At 42.6% G+C, this 22,360-nt stretch overlaps 1 non-coding gene across 1 annotated transcript; it reads left to right on the top strand.

The window, feature by feature from the left end:
* The first annotated feature begins 21,328 nt into the window (after positions 1–21,328).
* Positions 21,329–21,519, top strand: LOC116890625. The gene has a single exon (XR_004386770.1). It is a non-coding gene; the product is annotated as a U2 spliceosomal RNA (small nuclear RNA).
* Positions 21,520–22,360: the final 841 nt, after the last annotated feature.

The following is a 22,360-nucleotide window of genomic DNA, read 5'->3' as shown; positions in this document are numbered from 1 at the left end:
AAAACTTATACCTCAGAACTTCCTAGTCCTCATTTTGCTTGATATCATTTTGAGCAAACGCTCTGACCTTGGACAAGTTGTATCAGCTAAGCCCCTACTTTTTAAATTCTGGATTGGGGATGAAATGCACAGTTGAAGGATTGTTGAGAACACTGAGAAAGCTGAAGCAGGTAGAGGAATTGATGCCATGTTAGTGCGAGACAGGACTCAGGAAAGGGGTGGGTGATTATTATGGCTTTAATGTGTCTCTTAAATTTCATGTCTTAAAAAAAAATCAGCCTCCAACTTTATATACTATTTGTGTTTGAAAGTGGGACCTTTGTGAGGTGACTGGGGTTAGAAGAAATCAGGAAGAGGCAGGATGAGGATCGTAGCCTTTTAAAAAGATGAAGGAAATTCTGCAAACATTATTCCCTAGGTCTCAGGAAAACATACTCTTTCCCATCCTAGAGTGCTACTAGTGAACTCTCCCCAAATGATGAAACCTTGCAATAATACTCCTAGTCCAGAGGCTGTGAGAAACAAATGCCTTTAAACATTAATCATTCTATGTATCCTGTTTCAGTAGCAAAAAATGAACTAAGACAAGAGTGATATTATTGCTGTTGTCTTTATTTGAGGTGATCTCGGTATGTAGACCATCCTGGATTTAAACTCTTAACCCTCCTGATCCAGCTACCCAAGAGCTATGATTACAACTGTGCACTCCCACCCCTAGCCTTATTATTATTATTATTATTATTATTATTATTATTAAAACTTCTCTTCCAGATTAATAAAAAAGCATGTGGACTTGAACTTTGGGGGAGTCAGAAAGGGAACCAGTCACCTATACAGGTGTTTTCTCTTCCATCATCTCACCTACAAGGCTCGCCTGGCCTTCGGCACCTCCATAGACGTTGGAGATGGGATATGTACACATCTGCTTCTCGGTACATGCCTTTAGATTTTGAGCCCACCGCCTAAGCAAGCGCAGCTGCTACATTTCAAGCGTAAGAACAGCAACTACAGAGTACACGTATGCGCAGGCTCAGAACCTAAGCAATGTTGATCCACAAGGGCTATTTGGTCAACAGTTTAGAATGTTTTATTGGGTGGGGATTTAATTGAAGAGGGTGAAAAATGCAGAAAGAGGGGAAGGGGAGAGAGGGAAAGGGAGAGGGAGGGTAGGATAAATAACACTAAGAATTTTTGGAAAAAGCCACAGGGAATCATATTATTTTATGTTTTCCTAAAATTACATATAATATATGTGTGCATATCATGTATAGAGTTTAAATGAAGTCACACCATTAGGAAGATGATATTTTTCTTAAGAGCAACAGTTGACCCAACCCTCTCCCCCCCAAAAAAAATCCCAATACCAGAAATGAGAAACCTCCTTCCAAGTTGTTGATCTCAGGGGAGTCCAAGTAACCCACTGGACAATAAAGGCTGCTGCTGTTGTTCTTGACAGCATCCCAGATTTGAAGACAAGCTATAGTGCTGATGACACCACTTATGACGACATGAGACTTGTAGAAACTCAGCTGGAACTGACGAAGTTTTCTCCCTGAGGACTAGCTCTCTCATGGGACTGAGAGGTTTTATGCAAGCTATCAAAGGAGGAAATCAGTCAACACTTCTACTAATCTGTGATGCCTACAAGCTACAATGACCAGCATAGCAAGAGTTCGCCAAATGTACAACAGTGGCACTTCTATCTCAGGTGAAACCAACAGCTGTCTAGTCGGACTAGAGTGGCTTTGGAACTTCAGTTCGCTTAGCTTGTTTGAAGCAGAAGAATCAGCAACACATTGAGCTTTCTCCTTCCTCTCACTGTCACGGGGAGAAGGAAGAAAGGGACTAAATGTTCACATAAAGGACTAGACAAGGCCCAAGGCTGAGGAAAGGGGACAAGACTCGGCTCTAACCAATTCCTTTCTTCCAGCCAACACCGAAGGCATTAAGAAATGTGCCAATACAGACACCCACAGGCAAACAGTGGTTGGAGCTTGGGGACTCTTACAGAGGAAGAGGAGGAAGTGTTGTGGGCCTCAAAGTGGATACTAACTCCACAGGAAGACAGAGTCAACTCACCTGGACCTTTGGGGCTTTTGGAGTCTGAACCACCAACCAAAGAACATACATGGGCTCAACCTAGGCCTCCCTGCTCATATGTGCAGACGTGCAGCTTGATCTTCATATGAGTCCTGAACAACTGAAATTTGGGAAGGGGTGACTGGGAGGGGGCAGTGAGGAGGGTGTAAAGTGAATAAGTAAAAGAAAAAAACAAAAAAAGAAAAGAAAGAAAAGAAATATGTAACAACAGAAGGTAACCCTGGAAACAGCTAGAAAGTGAAGAGACCTGGCTATGGAAACTGACTGGAGATATAGGCAAATCTCAAAGTAAACGGTCTAGAAAAAGGTTCAAAGTAAGTCAGCTCAGACCTGGCCCGACCCCTTAAGCATGTATGGACTCTCATAAACAGAGACTTTACTCACTCGCTGTTTTCTCTGTCACCAGCTGTAACATATTTATGCGCAAGCTATTCTGCAACCATAGTAATTCTAGAGCACACATGACAATTATTTTTACAGGTTATTGACTTTTTGCAGTACTTAGACATTAAAGATGGAGGGGGACGGAACTGATGAAGTGTATTCACAGATGCTTGGATCAAATGGCTCTGCCAGCCGCTCCTCCTCCACCGCTGATTAAGTCAGGTGACAAACGGTGCAGAAACACGAGCAGATGAGTAGATTCCACTGTTCCAGCTGTGCTCTGGGGACCATTCTGGAGACTATAATGAGACTTGGACTCGCTGTTAGTTTTGGGCAACTTCACTCCCTCCCATCTGTAGAAGTGGCACTCCTGAGGTAGTGCACTCCCACAGGCTAACACTGCCAGCAAATGGTCCAAACTTCGGTCTGATAGCAAAGCTACGATTCTTTCTCTTTCCCCTTTATGTGTTTGGAACCTAAATTCCGGAGACTAGAGAGTCTCTGTCACCCTCAAAGTGCTAATGAATTAGAATGTCATCAGATCCTCTAGTTCCACGGCCTTCCTCCCTGTCTCTGTCTCTGACCTACCCAGCCCTTCTCCCTCCTCACTTGCAGCCCATATGAGTTTCAGTGAAAATGAAATGCATATGTTTTCTATTCATTTGCACTTAACTCACTAAAATATGATTTCGAGAGAGTAGATTTGCAGAGAAGTGCATTTTTTTTAAAGCTCTTTCTCCCTGGAAAACAGGATGTCTGCTCTTGCCAAAATCATAAAAACTTCAAGTATTAGGGTTCGGCCTAAAGCTTAGGAATAATAAGGTTTGGGGGAGCTGTGATTGCAGACTGGCACTTTGCTCCAAGCCAGGCGCTAAGGGATGTGAGACGCCCTGGCGGTGTCAGGTGAAGGCTTTGTGGTGTCCAGTTAAGCATTGTGGGCAAAATGCTGTACACATTTTAGGATTGAAATCAATGTCAGAAATCACATTGTTCGATATCCTCAGTTCATTTATCCAGAAACGGAGGCTCTGTGAAAAGTGCTCTCTCTCTCTCTCTCTCTCTCTCTCTCTCTCTCTCTCTCTCTCTCTCTCTCTGTGTGTGTGTGTGTGTTCATGCGTGTCGTGTGTGTGTGTGTGTTTGTGTGTGTGTGTTGTGTGTGTGTGTGTGTGTGTGTGTGTGTAATGTTCCAGATCCAAAGATGGGCCTAAATTCCTGCTTCCTGGACTCCCAAGTCCACTGATTTTTCTAAACCTTCTTTCTAACTCACCGTACACACAGCTTTTACTGAAAGTCTCCTCCAGATACACTCTGCCTTTGAATCTGCTCCTGATATAACACCAGATAGTAAACGCACATTTTCTTTCTCTAGGGCAAAAAAGAGACTCCAGTTTGTATAGAGAAGTGGCTCCTGTTCACTTGAGAAAGTAACTCTTGAATCCTAAAGCAGTATATCACAGATGACAGTAAGTACTTCTGTACATGAAAAAAATAGGAAATTAGTAGGTTAAAAATAAATGGTCTTACAAAGCACCTTATGTATAGTTCAATAATAATAGTAATTATCATATTAACCATTAATAATTAAATAATAAAGACATATTATTTTTAAGTAGGGTTTTGTAGTCGGTCAGACATTACTATGTGATCAATTTTGTAGCCCTAGACAAGGGTGATCTATGTGACCCTTGGCAAGTGACAACTCTGTGTAAATGTCATTGAGGTAGCACTGCTATCAACGCTAACCTGCAGAATGGTGTGAGGATTAGAGAACACAGGCACACACCTCACACGTGCAAAGTGAGACACTCCCATTCTGAAGGTATTGAATACTTACCAGGGCCCAGGCACTGTGCTTCAGAATAGTCATCTTAGATCACAACAACAGTAAATAGATGCTGTTATCAGCCTCTTTTGTCAAGGGAAGAAATGACAGGTTAACTCCAGGGGTCAGAGCAGGGATCTCACCTGGAAACCCGCTTCCTGTCTCATCTCCTTAACCCATTTCTACTTTCATTAAAATATTAAATAATGTTACACACAGACACACACACACATATATACACACGCACACACACTCACTCACTAGTGCAGGTATACAGAAAAGCTAGCATCAGATTCCCCTGAGCTGGAGTTCTAGACAGCTATGAGTCACTCAAAGTAGATTGAGCGAGAGAATCCGGGTCCTCTGCAGAGGCAGCAAACATTTTTAACAGCTCATCATCTCTCCATTTCAAATAATTTTAGTTTAATAGATCTATTCCATATGATGTAGATACTGTATGACTGTCAGACAGGTAAAAGTCCTTGCAACTTAAAGATACTGTATCTTCAACAAGATCTGAAGGCCAATAAAGAAGAGAAGGAAAATCAGAATCCTGTTTTGAGATCTCAAGTCTATGTTCCTTCCTATGCATCTTGCTACTCTGGAGGGAAATGCTGATCAAAATTTGGGGTCTCAGAAAAAATGATCAAATATACAGTTACAAAGACTGGTTGGTTTAGGAACTAGATCCCACCCTGGAAACCATGAGCGCCCTGACTGCTGTCCTGGGGTCTTCCTGACTCCCCGCTGAGCCTCGTGCAGTGAGGAACTGACATTCATCTTCTGATTTGAACCACAAGGCTTTTAGAGTGCCAGTATTTTATCTACATTTGATCTTCCCCAGAAATTGGAGTAGCTTCAAGGCTTCAGAGTGCTCTCCGCCTCGTCTAGACCAAGTCTTGTGGGAAGGTGGTTTCCTCTTGGTCCCAGCATGTGTGGCAGCCCTGTCTCATGAGCTGTCTAACTGACAGACTTGCACTTTTAGGGATTTACAAAACTAGGGTCCCCCTAACCCATTCCTTGCCACACCCTCATTTTCATCCTCATTGGATTCATGATTGCTAGGGGTTGGGAAAATGAGGACTAATTTTCTCTGTCTTTCTTCGTTGAATTGTGGTTATTTATTGAGTATATTTGCTCTGCAGGCCAGTGGTAAATGATGGGGATGTCGAGACAAAGAAATGTGAGTTCTCGCTCCATCTTTCATCCCCATTTCAATCCAACTCCAGGCAAAATAGCAGAACCCACACAGCAAGTTCAACGGAGCAAATTTAACATCAGCAATGAACTAATAAGAACTGTGAAGCGACAGAGACGGAGAGACAGTGGTTAGGAGACTAGGGACAGGGCAAGTATCAGCCATCCGCTGGGCTGTAGGGAGCACGAGAGATGAGTTCCTCACTGAAGCCTGGAGAGGACAGCATAATGAGGATGCAGAGAAGGGAGGTGGCCCAAGAGTGCTGAGACAGTAAAGAGAGAGTAAGCAGCCATAGACACAGAACAGTGGGAGGTATAGAAGGACCGCAACATCTACTGCCGTCCAACCTTTCCCCCGGCATCTCTGACTGGAAAATGAACAGGACACCGCTTGACACAAGAGTCTGCTAACAAGAGCTTACAGGGTCAGCTTTCTCCACTGCAGGGTATGGTAGGGTGGGGAGAGGAAGAATGACCCTCAAACTTCTCCCTTTTCTCCAGTCTCACCGTCTTCCCTCCCTCCACCTTTAGTTATTAGGACATTGAAACACCAGCTATGATCAAAGGTTTGTCCCAGATCTAATCCTAAACCATTCAGTGTCTTCCAAAGCCAGAGTTCAATGTCTTACGTTGTATACATAGCCTTGTTGAAGCTGGGTTTTTTTTCTCCTGGTCCAATCTCACGTTTCCAGCTCTTTCTGACGACCAACTAGCTGGTCCTTGGAAGGCAAAGCATGGAGCTGACTTTTTGCTTCTCTCCTTGCCCTTGGCCAGTCTTTTCTGGATGCTCGGTCTGAATAAGACAGCACATTCTCACAAGAAGACAGGACAGAGGAATCTGTATTAAAAAAAATCCTTGGGTGTTTTAAATAGGTTCTATCAATTAAACCAAGGGATCCTAAGTCCAGCTCAGAAACTGGAGACAAAACTGGCAATTTAAGACATCTCATCCACAGTGGAAGCACCCAGCAAGGGGGCTGACCACACTCGGAACAAGTAGGCTGCAAGCACCATGGGCTCTTGTTAACTGGCCTTCTTCTATGACACGTTGATCCGGTCTAGAGATGGGGGATTGACTTCATTCCTTTCAGGGTGGTAAGCTCATCAGAGCATGCATATTCCTTTAAGCCAGGGCAGTTATAACCTTCACTAAAAGTGTCAGATAGTAAGTAAATTTTTTAGGCTTTGCTGGAAACACGATCTCTGATGCAACTAACTGGACTGCATCATTATGGAGCCAAAGCAGCCACAGATAATATATCAACAAATGGGTGTGGCTGGGCTCCACCCGAATCACTTAGGAAATGGAAGTCAGCCTGCAGGCTGAGTTCTGGTAACTGATGGGGGTATGGGGAGGCTCTGTCTCCAGGCTGGATTATCTGCACTGGAGCAAGGGTCCCTGGGCTCCAGAAGCAATCCTAGGCTCCATGATTAGATCTCACTGTGATTCACTGCCTACCATGCTTCCCCAACCTGTGCCTCGTCTTCTCTCACCTCCTCAGTCATTTCTATCGTTACTGTTTGGTGTGGCATGCTGTGTTCCTCTGAGCTTACACTCACTCAATGCAGCCTCTCCAGCACTGATTACCTTCTCCTGGCTTGGAAATCCCTCATCCTTTCATGTCAGCTGCATTTACTGGATGTGTATGAAACATCAGGAGTTTTGGCAGATGCTTTCCGTATATTCAAACTACATTGAATAATTTAACTCTGTGAGAAAGCTATTACTGTTTCAGTTCCTGGAATGATGTTGTGATCCTTGAAGAACTAAATGGCACTAGCAGTGGATGTCATAGCCAGATCCCAGAGTACTGTTTTTTAGGATACCATCAAATAACAACTTAGCATCTTAAAGAGTAGAACGTTTAGCGATGAGATTCTCATGGTTTCTCTGCAAAACAAAAAAGACCATCAGTAGGCTATGGAGAGGGACCACTTAGTATCAATAACCCAGCAATGAGCTGGGAGGCATTCCTCCTGGCTTGCTCTTAACCCCTCTGAACTGGTGGCATAACGTTAGCTTCACCAGGCTTCCTTTAGGGCCCTGAAAGCCTCTGCTATTTCTCCTATCTCGTCCTCTAGTAGAATAACAAATTCACCTTAATCCTCATATTCTATGATAATGTAGTTATATATTTTATAAATAATTTTAGCATTTCCATGTATGTGTGAGTGTGAGTTGTAATTTATATATATTCATACATTTATCTATCTATCTATCTATCTGTCTATTTATTTATTTATTTATTTATTTATTTATTTATTTATTTATTTATTTATTTTTCAGGACAGGGTAGCCCTAGTTCTGTAGACCAGTCCGGTCTTGAACTCAGAGATCTGCTTGTCTCTGCCTCTGAGTGCTGGGATTAAGGACGCGTGCCACCCAGCTACCCTTACAATTGTAAAATATGCACCTAAATTTCAAATTTCCCAATAGACATTAAGTATTAGCTAACCTCTACCTCCAAAAGCGATGTGCATGCTTAATGAGTGTTCACTATGTCCTTGTCATGGTATTGTTGTCAAGTTTAATACTTGTAGCTTATTTAGTGCATTCATAAGAGGTTGCTATTTTTATTGTCCTTATAGTGTATCCAGTGCTTCTTTAGACTCATCAATCCATCTTTCCTTTCTTATTTTTCTTATCTTTACTTCTGACCCATTTACTTCTACTAGTTCTCTTTTAGTGAGGAGTCTTAGATGCCTAAGTGGGTATAGAGAGATCTCTTCATGGTAACTTGATTTCAACATATGCTTCCAAAAAAAATCCTTTTATTGTCCTGGCTTGACTACTTGTACAGTTTAGAACCATTTATATTGAAAACTATTAACTACAAATTTTCCTGCTTTGGATGTTGGCGAGTCTTCTTACATGCACCAACTGTTGTTTGTTTTGGAAGTTTTGCATCGTGAGCTGATGGTCTGTGTAACTTACCTCACACAGGGCTTCTTCACACCACATTCACACTGAACTGTGGCCTTCTGTCTGGGTTCCTCGGTGTGCTCCATGTATCTAGGAATCAAGAGTGAGAATTCCAGTATTTGGAATCCCTTGGGTCAATTTTGACTATGGGATTCACTCCCAAAAGATGCAGAAAGTAGAAAAGTAAAACACTCCACAGCTCTCCAATCACAGATGCTACAGGAGAAACTTAAGGGCACCAAGAGACAGCAGTGGTGAGGTTTTGCAGCGCCTTCCAGATGTTCTCCTGAAAAGGAGCTGAGCATGCGCTGAGCAAACACTCCTCATAAAGAGTCAGCCTTACATCTTAACCTTCGAAGTCTTTCACGGCTTTGGTTATGTGTTCCTAGATTTTCTCTACTTTCTTATATAATTAGAAGTTGCTTATTCGGCCAGAAAGACAGTCACAGCCTGTGGGTGCTAGACTACTGGGTCCTGCTCCTGGGTAGTGCCTTCTCAGGCACTTCAGGTTACTGGACTCTGTGGTGCTGGTCTACATGTAATTGCTGTGCTCTAAACAAACTCCAAACACAGCAGAAAACTTCCTAGTCTTGTTCTGTCCCTCTAAAGGCTGTGCAGGATTCTACATACCTAAAGAATCATTTATTTCCATGTGCAATGCCCACAGAGCTTGTTCCTTCAAAATTGGTCTTCACATTAGTTTCCACACTGAAAAGTCAAGTCAGTTGTGTCTGGTGAAACATGGTTGTGTTTCTTTGTTCCTTTTCTAATGCTGGGAAGAGACACCATTACCAAGGAAACAGTTTGAACCTTGCAGTTCTAGGGCATTAGAGCCCATGACTGTCATAGCAGACAGTATGGTAGCAGGCAGGTATAGAGCAACAGCTGAGAGCTCACATCTCAATCCATAAGTAGGAGGCAGAGAGAGCCAACTAGGAATGCTATTGGCTTTTGAAATCTCAGAGCCCTTCCACAATGATACACCTCTTCCAACAAGGCTATACCTCCTAATCTTTCCCAAATAGTCCCACCAACTGGGGACCAAGGATTCGAAATATATGAGCCAGTGGAAGCCATTCTCATTTAAACCACCACACCATGGAATCTCTTTTTCTTTCTTTCTTTTCTCTCTCTCTCTCTCTCTTTCTTTCTTTTAAAACACACAAAGTTTTAAAGTTAACATACAAAGTAATGGGTTTCATTAAGGTGTTTTCATACATAAAATCATTATATTTTCCTTGGAGCCATCCTTTTCCCCTCTGCCCCTCCCTGTCCCCGTATCTTTCTCTCATTTGTTCCCTCTTATCCTAAAATATCCTCCCCCTTTTCAAATCACACATGTTCCATTATCTTACTGTTTTGAAGATTTTTAGTCCTTGCAATATAAAGAACAGCCGCTTCTTCTATACAAGGGTTTCAGCTCCAGCTTCCTATGGTGGTCTAAGTCTCGAGGGCCAACACCTTCTGAGCATTAGCAATGGAACTGTAGTTCCTGTAGCTTTTGGTGAGGCTTGGGATGGGTCTAATTCCCCCCAGGAACAGTTCAGCTTCCATGAACTTCTCTCTAAATTTCTAGCATAGGGATTCTACCCCCTTGGTTTTGGAGTTGGCCCAAGCATCTTAAAAATGTTTTATCCAGAAATTGCTAGAATTTTTAAAATAACAAAACAGTTTTAAAACTCATGACCCAACAAAGCAGGAGTAATGTCCCCATTTTCTTAATCTAGCTCCCGACCTAGAAGAGTGGAGTTCATGTCTGTGAAGTAAGAGGGCTGTGTTTAATGACTCCCAGAGGCCCTCCCAGCACTCTGGTGTTCTGGGTGGTTGCATCTAGGCACATCATGTTTATATATAAATAATGCTGCCAACACTTAGACACATGTGCTGGCCTGGTGGCTATTTATCACTGAAGGAGGACCATTATGAGGGAGTTAAGCCAGCACATATTGAATATTTGGCAATAGAAAGGAATAAAGTGTGGCCAATATGTTGCATGCAATGATTAGATTCTTCATGTTGACCAGGGTTAATGAAGCCAAAATCTCACTCTGATTACATTGGAACTATTCATTTTGGGGAACATTAAAGAAAAAAGTATCAATGCAAAACCAACCACACTTGATACCTGGGTTCTATGCTTCTCATAAAAGTATAGTCTGGGGGCTGTTTTGAGCTGAAATCTCAGCATCCTATTCTGCCCATATTTCCAGTTAAGTTAATTTTTTGATTCACTAATGATGTACTAACTATACATATTCTTTATGCTAGGCATTGGAATTTTATGCTAGTGACACCAGAGTACATTACACAGTCAAACTCACTAGCCATAAAACCTATAGTCTGTGGGGACTATGAGGACAGGTTGTTGACAGACATAAAGACTGAATGAGAGAGAGAGAGAGAGAGAGAGAGAGAGAGAGAGAGAGACTATGGAAAAGAGATATGTCACTTGATGTAGAAGAATCTAGAGATATACACAGTTGAAGTTCAGCGCCAACGTGAATTCTGAATGCTAGGTTGGCAAGATACCTGAAAAGTCTGGGCAGCAAGTAGAGGGCTGGGGGAAACTGAGGCTTAGGAGCACAGGGACGCTGGATCTAGAGGGTTTCACGAACACTAATTTTTCAGCACTGTCCCGTGGATGGTGGAGAAGGAAGTCATCATTCTACGTCAAGAGGTGACATCATTAGGTAGAAAAGGTCACTTTACCTGCAGTATAAGGGGTGAGGATGCAGATGCAAATTTAAAGGCATCTGATGTGCTAAATGTCTATGTTGTGGCTGAGGGTGATGACATGGAAAGGGGAAGAAATAAGCAGGTTTTTAAATATAATTTTTGAGAGAAAAAACTTTTTTTTTGCCTGAATCACTGTATAAATGGTGGTTCCATTGATGATTCTATCATCAGTCTTGGTGTCAAATGATCGATTGACTGGTAAGTATCATTGAGTGAGAAGAGCTCAAGGCTGGGGATGAGGAGGGTATAGCTATGCACGTCATCACGTTTCTATGTGACACTGGAGGAGAAACTGCTGCTCTGTCCTCGTGTCTTCCTCTATATGGTAAGGAGCCAATCTAGAGAATTCCTAAAGCTTGCCCAATCAAATGAGGGGAATGGCAATGTGGTCAGAATGTCTCCAGGCCCCAGAGTGTCTTCCAAATAGTAGAAACCTCTGTAGGGGAATTACTCTGTGGTTACAGAACATATGGGGCTGAGACAGGCACACAGAAGTCTCCCATTTTGGATTCATTCAGCATTTCAGTGGCCACCTTGCCGTGCAGTCAGCAGTGATATGCCAAGGGGTTTCATTTGAATTTCACCCAACTCCTTAGATCTTCATGGAGAGAGATATGGATACTGGTTTCTCAAAACCAACATCTTCGTGGAATGGGAGCGCCTGCAAGAGAACCACACATGAAAATGGAGAATGCCACAAAGCTATATTTTCAGGACAGTACAGAGAGGCAAGAATCTGTTTTTCATTATGGATGAAAATGTTTTCCTAGATGGTAGGCAGACGTAAGGGTAGTATTCTAGAATGAGGGGTTTGTATCTCAAGTGTCCACTGTCTTGGTGAGACCACAAACAAGGGATCTTGTTTGAGAGCTGTCATGTGTAAAACCTCAGACTCTGGAATCAGACAGACTTGAGTTCAAACTATGATACTATAATTGTCTGGCTGTAGAACTCTGGAGAAGTTATTTCATTAGTAAGTTTCAGTTTTCCCATTTCAAAATCAAGGCAATAACTACAATAACTTTCCATGCATGACTTCTACTAAGGAAGAGACTCTGGATAAAGGGATCAACAGTGTGTTAGACACATTATGCTGTAGCCGATGATGATTGAGATTTGGGCCACCAAACAGTCAAGCAAAATCCTTTGGGTAATGATATGAATGGAAGTTACTCGGCTGATGGACAGAAACATTCAGAGGCTATGACTACAGGCTTTAATGTTCTAAGAGCTGCATTGGGGTGGGGGTGTACTTGGAGATGGGGGTTCAACCACCAGATGATAGCATGCTTAAAGCCAGTATGGTGGCTTACATCTGTAATTTCAAAACTGGGAGGTGTAGACAGAAGGATCATCCTGGCTTTGAATTTGGTCTGGGCTTTACAGTGAGTTCTAGATCAGGCTAGGCTATGGAGGGAGACTGTGACTTAGTGTTCCCACATGGACAACTCTGTATGCCATCATTAACAATTTGTTCATCAACAATACCAACCAACCAGAGCTCCCAGGCACTAAACCACCATCCAAAGAAGTCACATGGACAGACCCATGTTTCCAGCTGCATATGTAGCAGAGAATGACTTTGTTGGGCACCAATGGGAGGAGAAGCCCTTGGTCCTGCCAAGGCTTGACTCCCCAGTATAGGGGAATGTCAGGGTGGGGAGGTGGGAAGGGGTGGGTGGATGGGTGGGGGAATACCCTCATAGAAGAAGAGACATGGGGGATGGGATAGGGGTTTATGGATGGGAAACCAGGAAAGAGGATAACATTTGAAATGTAAATAAATAAAAAAATCCAATAAAAAATAAAATAAAAGACAATTTGTTCATGTTATTCCTCTTCCTTAGTTTTCCTTTCCAAGAGATAGGACTTATATTAGCCTTAAAATTTATTCTGAGAATCAAAGGGAATGAAAATTTAATTTAACAAATGAGTGTTAGGAACTGAGTGGGACTTTTCTTGATTTTCATTGTTGCTATAAAAATATGAAGATAAGTATAAAGAATTTTTTCTTCCACCCACACTTACATTTTGAGGGAATAGCCAAATTTGGCAGACAACCCCTTCCAAAGTAGTCTGACTAAGAACACTGTCCTCTTCTCCCCAATTCCATAAGAAAAGGTCATATGTTTTCTCTTCTTGAAGTTCAGTGACAAAAGACCCAAGAGAATACTCATAGAGACTGGGCATGCTCATATTGTCTCTTCCCTAATCTGAGGACTTATCTTGTTGGAGTTGCTTAAACTGGGAATCATCAACTTGCCCACTTTCCCAGGCAGTGGAGAAATGAAAGAGACGTGATAGGGCTTGATGCCAAAGCACAGTAAGGGCAGTTGACTTTTCCTTCATTAGTGAGTGGATTGACTAGCTCTCTTATGTTAGTACCCCTGAAGCAGGAGACATAATAAGAGATAGCCTAAAGCAAGAGGCTTCCAGGATGCCCTTAGAATAGAGTTGATGGGAAGAGAAGTGCTCAAAGGCAAACCAGTAATCTCAAGTTAGTATTCTGGTTGGAGATGGCCGCAACAAGTCCTTTGAAGAAGCCAAAAAAGCATCCCATGAAAAAGCCACAACTTGAGAGTGGTTTGGGCATACTAGAGAGATCAAGTGGCTGGTCAGTTTTACAGATGCACCCCAAGCCAGACTAGAGGAGCATCAAACTTCCCTAGGCACATAAGAGAGAACAACACATCCTTCCTTTGTCTCCCATGCCATATCAGTCTGAGATGTAAAGTCCCAAGGGAAAATGTGATGAAGGAGGAGTGGACAAGATCATCCCATTTCTCCTGTTTCTTGCTTAGTTCAGTCTCTATATCAGTCAGGATCTGAGCAGGAAACAGCAGCACATACTGACTGGGTATTGAAATGTGTTTTGTATCTTCAGAATATATGAGACCTGAGAAGGAGGGAATAGAACTTCTGACAGCTAGCAGCTATGGCCACGATCATACCAAAAAGTTTATGGAAGGAAAACAGACAACAGACTGGGAAGTTCTGCAGCAGAAAGAATAGGTTCAGGGAAGAGACATAGTCTTCCTCTCTGGAAGGGGGTTGAGGTAAGAAATAGTCTTCATAGCCTCCCCAGTGGTAGAACTGAAGCATAAGGAAACTTGTTCATGTTTCCTGTTTTATTTATCTTCCTGGGGCAGAGAAGAAGCAGGAGTATGAGTCACAGGGTAGATGGAAACCATCCAACGTTGACCTCTTCTGCCAGCCTCTTGGATTAGCTAAGCTTCATTGACTTGTTCTGTGTCCAGCAAGGCTAAGCCTCTGAGGATGGAAGGATAGTCCAAAGATCTGAGTGGTGATAACAAGGACACCCTAGGCTTTAGGACTCAAGAATAGTACTTCTCGTCTTTATTATTACAGCAGCCAAATATGAGGTGATGCTGACAGGTAGCTTAAGCAAATACAAGAACAGTTAGGGATAAACCTGCCATTACACACCTCTGGTTATGTGAAAAGAGACAAGGATATTCCTCCCAGGTGTTAGTTAGCATGTTAGCATTTCTTTTAGGCTCTGACCAGCAGTTACCTAGGAACAGCCAGGAAGGCCTGGCTTGCAGATAGGCCTCTCTTCTCTCTCTGGTGATTCTCTCTGTCTCTGTCTCTGTCTCTCTGTCTCTGTCTCTCTCTTTCTCTCTTGCTCTAGCTCTTGCTTTCTGACCCCTTTCTCCCTCTCTCTTTCCTTCCCCCTCCCCCTCTCTCTCCAAGTGTTTCTGGCCCTGACTGGCCTCTTCCTCTCTCTCTCTCTCTCTCTCTCTCTCTCTCTCTCTCTCTCTCTCTCTCTGTGTGTGTGGGGGTCCTACTCTGTCCCCTCTCTTTCTCTGCCTCTACTCCCTTCTCAACTCCCCTTCCCATGCCCCCAAATAAACTTCATTTTATACTAGACCCATATTATGGCTGGTACCTCAGGGGGAGGGATGCCTCAACATGAGCTCACTGAGACACCCCCTTCTGCTGCATCATACTGCGCTTTACAAAACATAGCACTGTGCCTTCATCTTTCCCCGTTGAGAGAGTGTGTCTACGTGAGGGCATCCCTTCATTCCCCTGCTTTCGAGTGCATTTACTTTTTATAGTCAATGCAATTTCTTCTAGATGGCTACCCTGTGGGAAGGACATTCTGTACTCTGCCCCATTCATAGTTCACAATAAGTTCAGAGCTTTCTTACATAAGGTTTAGTTTGGGGATTCAGGAAAGCAAACCTTTCTTATTTTCAGAAAGCAGATAGATGGCTTTGGTGTTCTTTTCCTCTCCAACCCAGATACCATGGCTTCTAGGGGAATTCCTTTATTTTCCATGAGACTCTGCAGCACCTAGATTTAGATAAAATATGTGCTTGGTATCAGTAGCTGAGTAAATAGTAAAATAGGAAATAGTAAAGTCACATTTGTCTGGGTTCTAAGCTGCTTTTTAATACCTATGGGATATTGCTATGAGGCAACATTCTGGGTACTCCTTCAGAGGCCACCAGAGAGCTTTCCTGCATCTGAACAAATTGTCCTAGACTGGATCCAATGCAGACCACCCTGAGCCACCTAGATGGCCATTTGTATAGACCAGGCTTGTCTAAACTATTCTGGACAGACTGCTCTCAGCACCTGGGAGAGTTCCTGGGGAACTGAGGGTGAGTTAGATCTTTGACTCATTCAACAGCATTCCTACAAACTATGGCATTTCTCAGTCACAAAAATCTATGAAGAATCCCACAGACCAACTGACCAGACACAAGGCTCAAAATCACATTGAGATAAAGCCAGAATCACGTACATAATGTGTTTCAGACCTTTAATACAAATCCCATGCCACCTGTATGGAAACCTCCATAACCTCATATTGCATTTGGCCGTGCCTTGGGTTGCTAGACCAGCCAGCCCATTCCTGAAGTAGGATCCCCTAAAGCTTTGGAACTTAGCTTCCATAGGTACTTGTAACTCTGCTATCATTCTTGCTGCTGGTGACAATAGCAGAGCTCCTCCTATCTCTGCTTTTATCAGAAGGGGAAGGTTCATTACTAAAGGACCAGTCAGTTCAGAAGGGAATCTAAGCCTCTCCTGGAGGCTGTATGTGTTACTGCTGGACCTGTTGATTTTGAAACACAAAATGCTTTTTTTTTTTCCTACAAGCACTAAACTGTGGTCCTGAAGCCCAGTGGCTTGAAGTACTGAGATGTTCTTGGTGCCTTTCCCTTAGAGCTTGGACCTTTGGATGCCTCTTTTCTTTCTGGAAGCACAGAAGATCACACTGTTCCATAAGCCAGGTTGTAAATATCAAGGGATTAAACCGCATTTCCATGTTAGGTTGGCAAACATACTAATGTCACTTCTGACTGTCTTCTTTTTTCTTTTTGTTTCCACTTTCCTGCTGTTTGCATGACCTCGATAATCCATTTCATTTTAATTTTTCTCTCGGAGTCTGCTTCTGGAAAAGAAAATCAAGTAGGTTTCATAGTCTGTGTCTGATAGTTGCCCAAACTTCACTCAAGTGAAAGTTTAAATTAAATTAAGATTTCAAAATGTTCACATAGCATGGAAAATAATAGTATGATTGGCCTGTGATTCTTTGTATAGAGAATTCACAAATCAGAATTGGCAAGGATCTTTCTAGGCCACATCAGCCTCCCAAGCTGAGACGCCATTTTGTTGTTTCTGACATGGTCCACTGCTCACTTCCTCACCTCTGGAGGCCACTTCGGTACCTCACTACAACACTGTCCCTTGTAACAAGCAGAGCTTGCTTGTGATGTTGGAGGACATCTGAGGAGATAAGCCTCAAAAGTATATGGTTCCCATTAAAAGTAAGTCTACGGAATCAAAATCCTCTTACTGCACAATGATGTGAGCTACATAGCACCAGATGCGACCACCAGGATACCCTTTTATACTCCTCATTTCCTCTTGTTCACCCTGATGTTTCTGCAGGGAAGAAGAGCTTCTGAACCTTCAAGGGAGCCATCAGCAGAGGTGCCTAAAGTGTGCGTATGGTACCAGCCGCACGTCCATATCCTTTTAGAAGCTCTGTCATACCTTAGAATCCAGTTCTACTGGCCCACCTCAGCTGAGTGGACATGGGAGGAGTTAGAAGGGGCTCTGCCTGGCAGGAGGAACGTGGCATCTCTAAGGTACAGAAATGTGTGTTCAAGCTAGCAGGTCATTCCGAGATCAGCACATTGAGGTCCCAGGAGTCTACTCAGGAGTTACTGACAGACAGACAGCATCACAGAATAACCTTGGTTGGGAGGGCTCTAGGGTTGTCAGAGCAACAGCTGGATGAAAGCAGTGATTCTCACCTGCATCTGTGAAGGTAGAGAAGAGGTCTCTGGATGCCCTCTGTAACTCTTTCCGTTGCAGAGACAATAATGCCACAAACCACCCATGTTAACATGCCATGTTCCTCGCTTTTTATTTTAAAAGTAAACTTATCAATTTATCATCTTGAATATACCTAGCATAAACAAATAGCATTGATGGCATTTACTAGGAAATCAAAGCCACCACCTTGACTAATAAACATGAATGTTGTTAGATTTTTGTTGATCCTTGTATCTCTCCCTAGACATACATTTCTCAAGATCAAGTTTCCTTGTATTCTCAGCACCAGGCCCAGGACGGGTTATGAAGTAAACGGTAGATAAAAGTACTTGTTTAATGAATGTCAAATATAACTACTTGTAACCTGGGGACATACTGCCACATTTTAGCATGCAAACATTTGTTGACAGCTGACTTTCATATATGAACGATTGCACTGTGCAGGGACCGTGACAAGATTAGGAAATATATAAAGATGGATTCTTCTAAATTTTCTTCTATTATAGAAAGAGATGAGGGACTAAGAAGAAAAGACAACGGAGTTTCAGTTGTGGAGAGGGAGAATCCATTGTGATGTAGCACAATTAATTAAAGTTGCAAAAAGAGCAAATCAGAGAAAGGACAGAAACTCAGTTTCCTCCCAGACCCCCAGTGCTACTGGTCATTGACTCTGATCCATCACAGCAACCATTAAACAGAAATAGAAAATCATATATACTCCTGAATTTGCAAAACTGGAAAAATGGGGGAAGCTGAGCAGGCAGGTGATGCTGGGAACTTGGGAATAAGTGAGATCATTGTAAGCCCCTAGCTTGTCTAATTTCTTAGTAAAGCATTCTTTCTCCCTATCAGGCAAACTGTCTATAGTTTCCTAAGCCATAGCTCCAGGTCCACTGCTAACATTGATGCAAACTGTCTCATGTAAGCTAGAAAGAGAAAGAGGAGATAGAGGGTCATTGAAAGAGACAGGAGCCTGGAGTTTGTCCCTCCCACTGGCACTAATTCTCGTGACTTTAGGGAGAAATCCTAGTACCTCTCCGGGCCTCAGTTTCCTTTCTCAACAGCAAGGACATTGTGGGCTTTGGTCTCTGAGGTATGATACCATGTGTTTCTTTAAGATTCTCCCAGTAAATTAGGGCAGAGAAAAATGTGAACTCTTGGGAACACTATCCAAGAACCATCCAGAAGGAAGGTGAGCCAAGTTCATAAGGCGATTTAATCCTTAGACGCAAGCTCCAGCCAATAAACAGACAGGCTGTGTGATTCTCTTTGCTGTGTTTTCCTATTTTCGTGCCAAGCCTGAAATGCTAAGTCATTGCTTTTGCTAGAAGGATATTTTCTTATTGCATTCTGAGGATTTGAACAAATATTTTCATTTTGAGGAAAGCTTCGAGGACATTTTCAAATTGCAGGTTTGACTTTCAGAACTAGAAGAGGAACTTCCCGTCTCCAATGCGGAGCTCTCAGGCTTGGGCTACCACAGGACCGAAAGGAGCCAATCAGCATCTTCCCAGCTCAACCTTGACACACCCTTCCTGCTGCACTGCCATGGGCTCCTGGCTAAGCATGTAGGCTCTGTGGTTACTAGAGCTGTTCTGTTCTGTCCGGAGAGACAGATTCTGACCGAGCAGTTATCTTCATAAATGGTGGCAAAAGATGCAAGTTGGCCACCTACGTGGAAAACTCCCTCAACTTTTGTCTACACAGATGCCCGTCTGAAATTCCATTTCTGGGACAATAACACTTTCCTATAACCAGGCACGTTTTCTTTCCCGTTGTCAGAAAAAGCTTAGAACACTAGACCAAGGTTCCACAAATTATAACAATGCTAGCTGACCACCCACAAGCCAGCAGGGAACAAGCAGATCCCCCCCCCCAATTCCAGGGAAAAACTGACCATGGTAGAAATTGAATTCAGTCCCCAACACTGTCTCCCTGCCTCCCCCCACCCCCACCACAGTCACACACACACACTATTGATATCGATCACTTTTGAAGCAGTTGTGTGCCAATCAGCCTCCCAAAGTGGCTATTTGTCTAGATTTCAACTCATCATTCAGGTGGCATTTTATGAGGAGGGAAAACAAAACAAAACAAACAAAACAAAACAAAAAACAAACAAACAAACAAACAAACAAAAACCTGTGTGTGCGTGGGGGCGAGGGGCCATATGATGAAAGGGGAGTTTTTCAATTCAGGATCTTTCTTCCCAGATGGCTCTTGTTTGTCAGGTTGAGAAGGAAGCTAACCAGGACAGGGTCTTCGGTCCTTTCGCCTCTCTGATATTGCACAGTGTGCAGTCCTAACAAGAGGCTCGAATGAGGCCACGTAATCACAGAGAGCAACCTCTAAACTGCAAGCTGAGATAACACTCGCCCTTTTTTAATGTTAATTGCCCGAGGAAAGTTGACCTACGAGTTGTAGCAGATTAAAATCAGCCTCGCCATTGGCCAAAATACATTAAAATTGCATTTTTTTTCTCTCCAGGCAGAAACAGTCTCCATGTTCCTTTGGGGTTCACACCACGCCGTTCCTCAGACATTGTAGACGCTTCTTCTCCACTGTCAGCCTGCTTGCTTTTCAGTAGTGCACACGCTTACTGTTTACTCATGACTATGTTGATCTTTTTTTGTCCACTGGCTTTCTCCAGCTGGAGCAGAAATGCTACAAACACCGCCTTTGTTCAGTGGTATAACTCTAGCATCTGAAAGAGTGCGTGACATACAGTCGGTCTTTAATACATACTTGCTGCATAAGTGGATAGGGAAAGGGGAAACAGCTTGCTATCCTTCAGGTAAGATGCTGGGGACTTACTGTCCTGTGGTGGTTAAAGCTTGAAGACTGGATTGAACAAAGCACATTTCAATGTGCTTCATAAAGCACATTTATGAAGCAGACGAATAACGGCTACTGTGCTGTCTTTGATAATATTATCTGTTCTTATCCATTAGACCTTGAGTCTCGTACAGGGATTTGGCCCAGACTAAATGAACAGAAAAACCACGAGGTCAGTGTCTTTGGTTAAGGTTTAATGAGCTCCCAGGGCTGCCCGTAGAATCTGGAGGACAAAGGGTCAGAGCTCCATCATGATTCTTTTCAGGAGAACTAACTGATCTTTTCATCAGCTTTCTTGAGGGGGAAGAGAATCACAGGAGGAATGAATGTTTGGAGCAGCGCTCTCCGACGATCCCTTTAGACTCTGAGAGGAAGGACTCTTGCTGCCAGATCGAATTAGGCAACTGTGTGTGTTTCACAATCTGCGATGCCACGTTCAAGGATTTGAAATATCCTTCAAGAATTTGTTTAAAACCCAATGTTTTACTTGACCTCAGAAGCCTCTCTTTTTTTTAAACTTTTCATGAAACTATGTTTCTTTAGCTTGTAAAATTTTCTTTTTGAAAAAACCTTCATTTCCCTTCCCCAGCCACTCATCTATGGCCTAGACACCCTTAACAAATTCCGAGTCAGCGGCTCTCAGCCTTCCTGATGCTGTAGCCCTTTAATTCCGTCCCTTCCTCTTGTTGTAGTAGCCCCAACAACAAAATCATTTTTGTTGTCACTCTGCAACTGTAATTTTGCTACTTTTATGAGTCGTAATGTAAGTATCTGTGTCTCTGTATTTTCTCACTGTCTTAGGTCTACATACCATGCCCCTCTACCCTTCTTTTTCACCGCCTAGTGTGGGAGGATTAGAAAGGATCTGCGTGAAGATAGGTGGTGGATATAAGGACCCAATAAAGCAGCTAAAAAAAAATCACAGTACAGAGAAGTGCAAAGCAAATGAAGTGAATGAGAGGTAGGTAAAATAAAATGTTAAAACCACCCAAATGTAAGCTATACAAGAAGGAGTTATCGCTTCTTGGCCTTTTGGCTAAGATCAAGTATAGTATCTGTTCTTATCAGTTTAATATCTAATACGTCCTCTATCTGAGGACAATATATTAAATGGATTTTTGGAACTAGGGGCTAGAGTAGGAGCTTGCTCCATCCATGCCACGCATCGACCTGGTATTGCAGTACCTCCAGGAACGGTGCACACCCTCTGGGGAATTTAAAAAAAAGAAGGAGTTTACTCTAACTATATAACACATGAGTGATATCTCAGTGGAAGTACAGTAAATGTCACAAAGCCATCCAGGATCACTGTAAGACAGCAGGGGATTTATAATTCTTTATAAATATCTAAGTATATACAAGGATATGTACTCTTTTTTTTTAAGATTTATTTATTTTATTTATGTGTGTACACTGTCACCATCTTCAGACACACCAGAAGAGGGCATCAGATCCCATTAGAGATGGTTGTGAGCCACCATGTGGTTGCTGGGATTTGAACTCAGGGCCTCTGGAAGAGCAGTCAGTGCTCTTAACTGCTGAGCCATCTCTCCAGCCCAAGGATATGTACTCTTAACCATGAATATACCAAACTTTAATTAGCTGATGCTTTGGAGTTGACACTTGAGGTCTTTTCTGTTAAGACTTAACAAGGATAATTAAAATAATTCTTTAAAAAATCAAAAGGATTATCAATGAATTCTTTGAAAGATTATCACCCAAGAAATCTAGATGCCCCACTCTTTCTAAACCGTTCTAGCTCTTTCTCACCAGATAATAAATATCCTCTCTATGGACATCCATGTAGTTAAGCAATACACTGAAGCACAGAGTCTTTCTTCCCATCATGTATAATTTTTTGTGTGTAGAACGTTAGGTTTTGCAGTAGTAATCTTTTTTGAATGCGATAAGATATTATTGGACTTCAGTTGATTAGAGAATAATTAATTCTGTCTCTCCCCCCCCTTTTCAGATATGATATATAATGTACCCCTTGCCCCATTTAAGTAATGACTTAATAACGAAATCATGTTGTTAACCAGCCACTC

This window comes from Rattus rattus, chromosome 1, assembly GCF_011064425.1.
Source record: "Rattus rattus isolate New Zealand chromosome 1, Rrattus_CSIRO_v1, whole genome shotgun sequence".
Lineage (NCBI taxonomy): Eukaryota > Metazoa > Chordata > Mammalia > Rodentia > Muridae > Rattus > Rattus rattus.
This window is presented reverse-complemented; position numbering and strand designations above follow the sequence as displayed.